Source organism: Mustela erminea, chromosome 10 (assembly GCF_009829155.1).
Source record: "Mustela erminea isolate mMusErm1 chromosome 10, mMusErm1.Pri, whole genome shotgun sequence".
Classification (NCBI taxonomy): Eukaryota; Metazoa; Chordata; class Mammalia; order Carnivora; family Mustelidae; genus Mustela; species Mustela erminea.
Window position 1 is genome coordinate 23,472,131 of NC_045623.1, and position 7,671 is coordinate 23,479,801.

General features: G+C 41.4%; 1 long non-coding RNA gene across 1 annotated transcript; it reads right to left on the reverse strand.

The window, feature by feature from the left end:
* Positions 1-1,079: 1,079 nt before the first annotated feature.
* Positions 1,080-4,711, reverse strand: LOC116567689. The gene is made up of 3 exons (XR_004276299.1): positions 4,618-4,711; positions 3,199-3,286; positions 1,080-2,767 (listed from the first exon to the last, which is right to left on the reverse strand). It is a non-coding gene; the product is annotated as an uncharacterized LOC116567689 (long non-coding RNA).
* Positions 4,712-7,671: the final 2,960 nt, after the last annotated feature.

Here is a 7,671-nt window from a genome sequence, read left to right on the forward strand (position 1 = left end):
TGGAGAGGCTGGCAGCAAAACGGAGAATCTAGCAGGAGACTCAGCCTGCTGCAGTCACCTGTCAGCCACACTACAGAGCACATCATGCATAATAAACAGCTGCTTTTTAGCTGGATGGAGCATGCAGAAAATATGAAACGATGGGATGCAGCTACAGACCCGTCACCGGGGAATGTGCTGGGGTGGGCCAAACGGAGGGTGCCATTGACAGGAATGCCAGAAATCAATTCAGACCAGCACACGTTTCTTTAGCAGGCCACCTCCGGGAGAAGGCGGAGCACAGAAGCCCCCCAGCCCTGCAGGGAAGACGACCAGAGTCCAGACTGCGTTCTTTTGTCAGCTGATAACACATCTACTCTCCTCTATGTGGGGATGCTACCAAATTCACTTGTCATGTGGGAAAAAAAAAAAAAAAGAAAAGAAATTATTTAGAAAGCTTATTTTTCATGTTAAATTAGCAAGGATATTTGAGGAGTCACTTCATGGCTCTACGTTATGCATATTCCTCCCCCATCCTTTCCTGAAACAGACTAAATAGTTCTTTGTGACATGATCTGTCTTGGGAGCATTTGGGACAGTGGGGAAATGGGAACTGGTTTGTCTGCCTTCAAGCCAGAAAGGGAAGATGATGTCAACTCCATAAGGCAGAAGCGAATGTGGAAGAGAATCAGAGTTTCAAACTCCTCATCTTCTGACCACCACTGCATTACTGCGTTTCCCTGAAGGACGGATGATAAAAACTGCGTCCTCTGGGGAGGTTTAAGAGTAGTAATCCCTACATTCCAGCCGGGAGAACACAAGTCATTAAGTACGTGCAAATGGCGGAAGCTGCTCCTAATATTATTTCAACCCTTTCTTTCTAGAATACAATACTTCTGTGACTTCGTTTTGTCCTTTTCCATGACGGCTTTCTGATCCACAGGATGTCACGGAATAACACACCATTGACGTCATCAAATGAAAGAGTATGTGCCTCAGACAGACTCTGTCCAGCCAAATTAAAGTTGAACATTTTACAGAAAAAGACCAAAAAAAAAAAAAAAAGAAGAAGAAGAAGCAGCAGCAAACACTTTCTCTGATGACATAAGGATTTCCCATCTTACGATTCTTTACGTTGGGTATTTTGGGTCAATTCTTGTTTCCCTGTGCAATCCAAGTAATTGCCACAATTTCCCATTTTACTTTGCCGGTATTCACACAAATTAGGCATGACATTTTACAATAATCTGCCACAGCCAGTTAAGACTGGCTGTACACACAGAGACTCTGCTTTCTGAACCAAAACTGGGACACGTGGGATGCCAATAAAACAGATGGCTTTCCATGCAATCTGTACCCCTGAATCAGGCTCTCTTCCATCAGATGAGTCTTCAAAACTGCCACTGGGATTATCTTCCAAAAACTGAAATCTTATCAGGTCGCTCCCATGCTCTAAACCTTTTGACATCTTCCTCCTTCCCTGCAGGATGAAATCTAAACTTGTTGGTCGAGCAAGCAAAGCTCCAAATAGCCTGGTGCAAGCCATTTCTTTCACCATTCGACTTCAGGAACCCTCCCGCCCAGCCATTCTGCACTTGTCAGCAAGTCTTACCATGGCTCTTCCTAGATTCCGTAACTTTGCACCTGTTATCTTTTCTGTGGAAATACTGTTCCCCTACACACACACACACACACACACACACACACACACACCCCTACTTACCCTTTAGGACAAACTCAAATGTCCCCTCTGAATATCTTTCCCAGACTCTCCCATGCAGTCAGGTATTTCTGAACTACTTATTTGTGCCTCTGTCAAAACATTCACCACATTTTCTATCACTTTATCTAGTTATGTATTTAGGTCCTCCCCTAAGATGAAGCTTACCATAATTTTAAATAAAATGCATCGAGGGATGACTCCAAATTAGAACTGTCTCCTGATTGCTGGCGTCTGTTTTTATCTAGCATTAGATATGTTCTACTGTGGTCAAGACAACCACTTGGGGGGGATGTTGTAAAGATGGTACTAGCACTGAGTGGGTAAGGGGACAGTGACCTTTAATAACTCTTTAATTACTTTAACAATTCTTCTGAGCCTGTGATGAGAAGTGTACAGGAATAGAAATAATCAGTGCCAAAAACAGTCTAGTCATTTAATCAATAACCAGCCCTTGTAAAACGAGGGTTTCCATCAAGTCTCACTGCGTAGAAAGGCAGTGTATTTACAGCTCATTCATTAGGCTGAAATCCACATTAGACATAGTTTGGGTTTAAAAGGTGTGACTGATCTATCTCTCAAAAGCTAATTATGAAGACTATCGTTCCCATTTTTGTTGGTAATTAAAAAATTTAAGAGGTGAATTTATTGGGAAGTGTGAGAAGTTAGGGTTAATTTGGATAGTGCTGATTCCCAAGAGGGCACAATGATAACAAAAAGGTTTTCTTTCCCTTCCACGGAAGTTGTCTTTGAACACAAATATTAACTGTAGGCGAAATGCTTTGGCTCAAATATTTAAACTCCTGCTGACAGTCAGAGTCAATGGTGGACTGATGTCATGCCAAAGAACATGCAGTGTGAGCCTTTAACTCTGAGTTTCTAGGACTAATTAGAACAATAATACTATGCCACAACCAGTTCAGGAGTCTATGTCAGCTCCGGGATATGATAACAATTATGTACAGTGTCCCGTCTTCAGACCTGACCTGAGAAAAAGAATAAAATACTTTGAAGAGAACTCCTGAAGAACAGAAGGGGATTCAGCCTGACTTGACTTTTCACAGACATCTAAAAAAAAAAAAAAAAAGAGAGAGAGAGAGAGATAAAAGGGTTACTGTGCCTTCAACAAGCAAATCTTTCTCATTTCTCAATTTTTATCCACTTGATTTGCAAGTTATTTTTTTTCCTCTCCTCCTGGCAGTAAAACAATAAAAACATAAGCCTCTTGTATTCAGTTTCTAGAATAATGTAATACAGTGCCAGGATCTGTTCCCAGAGCCCAAGACCCTGCACCAGGCTTGAGAGTCCCATGGGTTCTCTCTCTCTCTCCAATGTCCATGTGTGGAACTTAGGAAAGGGGCTATCAGCTGACATGGGCTTTTCTCAGCCTTGCCCAGGGTCCTCAGTGCCCTCCTCACACAGTGAGGACACTGAGGCATTTGGTTCTAAGCCAGAGTTTCCCACAAGCTTCAGTGACTTGGACTAGAACCCTGTCCTACCTTTCCCTCCTCAGGAGCTTGCATTCCATCAGTTTGTCCTGCAGGGAAGTTCAGAGTTTTTCCAGAAGCAGTCATCTAAATCAAGCCTCTGTCATCAAAACAGCATAGCCAAGAGGTAATCAGAAAATAAGTTTCTAGGAAAAGGGAGGTATCAGAGAACATTGATCACAGCATCTGATGAAAATTTTTCATCATCTCCAGACAGCCAAAATTATCAAAATAACGGGCCCATTACAAAGTTGCTCTTTCTTTTATCAGCACAGTTGAAGAAAATAACAGGCCTTGGTCCTAAGGTGTTCATTCAACTATGGAATTCAGTTCACCAGAAACTTCACAATTTGTGTTTTTTAACTGTCTCTTTCCAGAATCATCAAGAGTCATTTATTTAGTGCTGATAAAAGCAGATAAAAGTGGTTCTGAGATAAATATGACTCAAGCCAATTTACTTTAATGTCAAGTATGTTAATAATAATAGCTTTTCAAAAGTGTAAACATGGAGCACCCAAGGAGCAAGTTTAAGCAATCTTTTATCAAATAAATAACCGTGTCCTTTGGCCCACTTTTCTGCAGACACAATGGAAACCCAAACCACACGTCCAGAGAAAACAGCACAGGTCACAGTGGCATTTGTATCCCAGACCCAGCCTGTTTCACTCCCTTCTCACAACTACAGTTCGGCCTGCCCTTATCTCAGTGAAAAAAGCTAAAATAAAACCCCAAAATCAAATATTAAAACCCAACATGATTTAGAGCCACCCAATTTCTTAACACAGCTCCGTTCAATTTGATCCAGTTCTGTGTGGTTAGGAAAATTAAGCAGAAAGCATGATATTCAATCTACTTCTCAAGTATCTGGGGTGCTTTCCAGCAATCCAACATGTGTGCATGTTCTCTTTGGTGGGGAAAAATACGAAGATAGATGGCATCACCTGAAAAGCAAAAGATGTGAGCGCCTCTAAGTCCGCGGAGGCAGTTTAATCACCTGCAAGCAGTTTATCATTCAACATAATAACACAGAGCCCTAAAAAGCCTGCTCTGACACTCTCATTTGTCCTGTGATAGAGTGCTCACTGCATGGGAATTTAATATCCCCAATGCAATCAAATTTTGCAGAGCACAAAATATGCCCATCATCTGTAAGCTGGAAGGCACAATACAACCCACTTTGGTGACCAGGGAAGGGCCAGAGTCTCTTTCCCATGGGAGGTCTTAACCCCACTTTACACAGAAGACTCCTTTCTGGATGCCCAGGCCCCACGTCAGAATGCTGGACACCAGGACTTGGGCAGGTTTTTCCAAAGCTACACAGATCGTTCTGTCGTAGAGCAGCATTGAGAATCACAGGGATATGGGACTGACCTTTTAGCACCATTGCTGGTGCACGGTTTTGAAATTCTGCCCAAGGGCTGGTGAACCTACCTTCAAGAAAACTAAGATGGCCTCTGTCGTGGCCGGCATGACAAATCGACCAGGAACGTGAGGGTAAGAGGATGGTGAAAAGAAATTAAGAGACAAAGAGATGGGAGCAGGAGGAGCACCAAGGAGGATGTCCAATAGTGCCGATTTTATTCAAGGCTGTGAGGCATTATACAGCTAACAGAAACAATCATAAGAAAGTATCTATTTTTAGCTGTTTACTAAAGAGTTTGCAACATGCACAGAAAATCCTTCAAGCTTTCCCATTATCTATTTCCCAAGCCCCAATAGCAGACTTTCTAGCGCCAGATGTACTGACTTCAAGGCCACTCAAGACATAGTTTGTGTAAGCACAGCACAGTCTTACAGTGGTGTCGTCTATGGCCCGTGCAAGGACAGCAAGGACCAGCCAAGAATTTCTGACCCCGGCCAAATTGGCTCTATCTGACTAACAAAGGTGTGGGAAGTCACGTAGGCGAGCGCACAACACATAGCACAGACCCTTTCTCAGCGCTACTCGACTTTATCGACCTAAGCCTTTTGTTCGGCTATTCAGCCTTTAAAGGAGGCATAAGTCAAGGCCTGGCTTGGTCCCCGTCTCAAGCCTTACCGTGGCCTCCCACAGGCCTCCTTTGAGGAGGTTTTTGCTGTAGGTGGGTAGCCCCCCGGAAGTTCTCTGAAGGGGGTATAAAGCTGCCTGTCATAGAAACAATCAAATCTGCTGCCTGTTTTGTTCCTGATTAGCCTGGAACAAAATTTCTTGTTCCAGGCAAAATAGGTATTATTATCCTCATTTTGTAAATAAAGAAATGGAAAATCTAAGTAGTAGAATGACTTGCCCAGTTTCAGACTACTGGCTTAAAGATTGGCTGGCTCAAAGCAAGATTAAGATGTTCTACTTCTAAGCATTTAAAAATATATATTTTTTTAGATGTATTTCCTATTGTGTTATCTTCACATATGAATAAAACTTCAGGGTCAGGACAACAGGATGTCCTCTTTAAAAAAAATAAAAAAAGTAGTTTATTTTAGATCAATAATTTTCAAAGTTTGTCCCTGAATGAGTAGCGTGAGAATCACTTGGGAATTTGTTAGAAATGCAAATTCTCAGTCTTGGCCCAAACCATAACAATCAGAACCTCTGGGAGTAGGGTCAGCCCTCCAGGCAATTCTGAAAGTTTAAGAACCACTCTTTTAGACAAAAACCAAACTGTAAATCCCTTCCCCCAGATCTCGTTGAAATAGAGCCCCATAAAAATTTTTCTTATAAACCCAAAGGAAAAACCAGAGAGATGCTTCGTAGTTTTCAGAGAAGTAAACCAGTTTGATTAGTAAAGGTGGGGTCTTTTCTGGCTAGAAAATAATTATGGGACAGTTATAGGAAATAGTCCCCAAATCTCATTTGTTTTTTTTTTTAATTTTTTCAATTTATTTATTTTCAGAAAAATAGTATTCATTATTTTTTCACCACACCCAGTGCCCCATGCAATCCGTGCCCTCTATGATACCCACCACCTGGTACCCCAACCTCCCAACCCCCGCCACTTCAAACCCCTCAGATTGTTTTTCAGAGTCCATAGTCTCTCGTGATTCACCTCATTTGTTTTTTCTCTTGAAGAGAGAGGCATTTAAGTAAAAATTAAGGCAGGCAAGCAGAATCAGTTTAAAGAAAATATGTTGAATTAAAAAAAAAAAGATGATTAGGTTTTAATTATTATTAGGGTTTAATAATTACTGGGGTTTAATTAAGTCCTCAAACTAGCAGAATATGTGAAAAAAAAACTACAAAGAGATATGGGCAGGTTTACCAAAACCTGTATCCCTTTCCATTTGGGTACACAGCCAGACTCCATTCTTTAGCCTCCCTGGCAATAAACTGTGACCCCAGGACAGAGCTCTCACTACAGAATGTGAGTAGAAAGGGTGGACACTATTTCTAGCCCAGCCCATGCAAAAATCCTCCTTCAAAAGGCCCTCTTTTCTCTCCTCTCCCACTGACTGACTGGAAGCAAAAGATCCAGCAAAGGTCCCCATGGCTCTAACTGTGGAGCCACTAGATAGAGGGGTCTGAGCTTGTTGATCAGCCTCCACCACTCACCAACAGAGAAATACTATGTGAACGAGATTTCAATTCCACAGGATAAGCCAGTGAAGTTTGGGGGTCATTAGAGATAGCACTTACCATGGGCCATTTAAGGCTTTACTACAGTAATGAAAATAAATGAATATTTAGCCAAAGCAGCAACAATTTCATGCCACATTCTGAAGCCTACACATTAAAATGGTTATAGAGTGGTAGGTGCAGAATTCCTAAAGATCAAAGTTGAGCAGGGCTCTTATAGGGTCAGCCACATACACACCTGCAACTGGTTTTCTATGTGAGCCTTTCACGGTGATATAAGATCCCATTATTCCTATTTCTCAGATTGTCCCTGTAGAATTTGCCATCATGTCCACACAATGCTTAGAAGGTAGAAAAGTGATTCATGTAGGCCTAACCTTTTAAGACTAACCCCAATAATTGACCAGAAACATCACAATGGATATGTTTTCAGAAATCTTCCATTCTCTCTTCAATGCCACCTTTCATTGGGACTGCCCCCATTTCCCACAATGCCCTCTACCTATCTTCCTTCAAAATTTCACAACTCTTGTTCAATATTCATTCGCTGATTAAAAAACTCTTTATTAAAAGTCTACTGTGGGCCAAAGATATTTGTTGCTCTGGGGACAATAGTGAACATAAGAAGTTTACACAATAGTGGGGGAAATAGAGAAGTCTTTTTTTTTTTTTTTTTTTTTTTTAATTCTCTTCACCGCTTCTGACATGCACGAATCTTATTCCTTTTCTCTGGCACTTCCTTCTCCCTGCTTTACATGGTCATCCTTCCCCATCCAAAATTAAGTAATATTAAATCCAAGTCTCTGTTTTAGTCTTTCTCTCCTTCCAGTTTCTATATTCAGGCTATTATATCCACAACAATGTCTTCAACTTTCACTTACTCAAGTATGAGTCACAAGTTTGTATTTCTCAGGGACATACTTTTCTTTGATGTT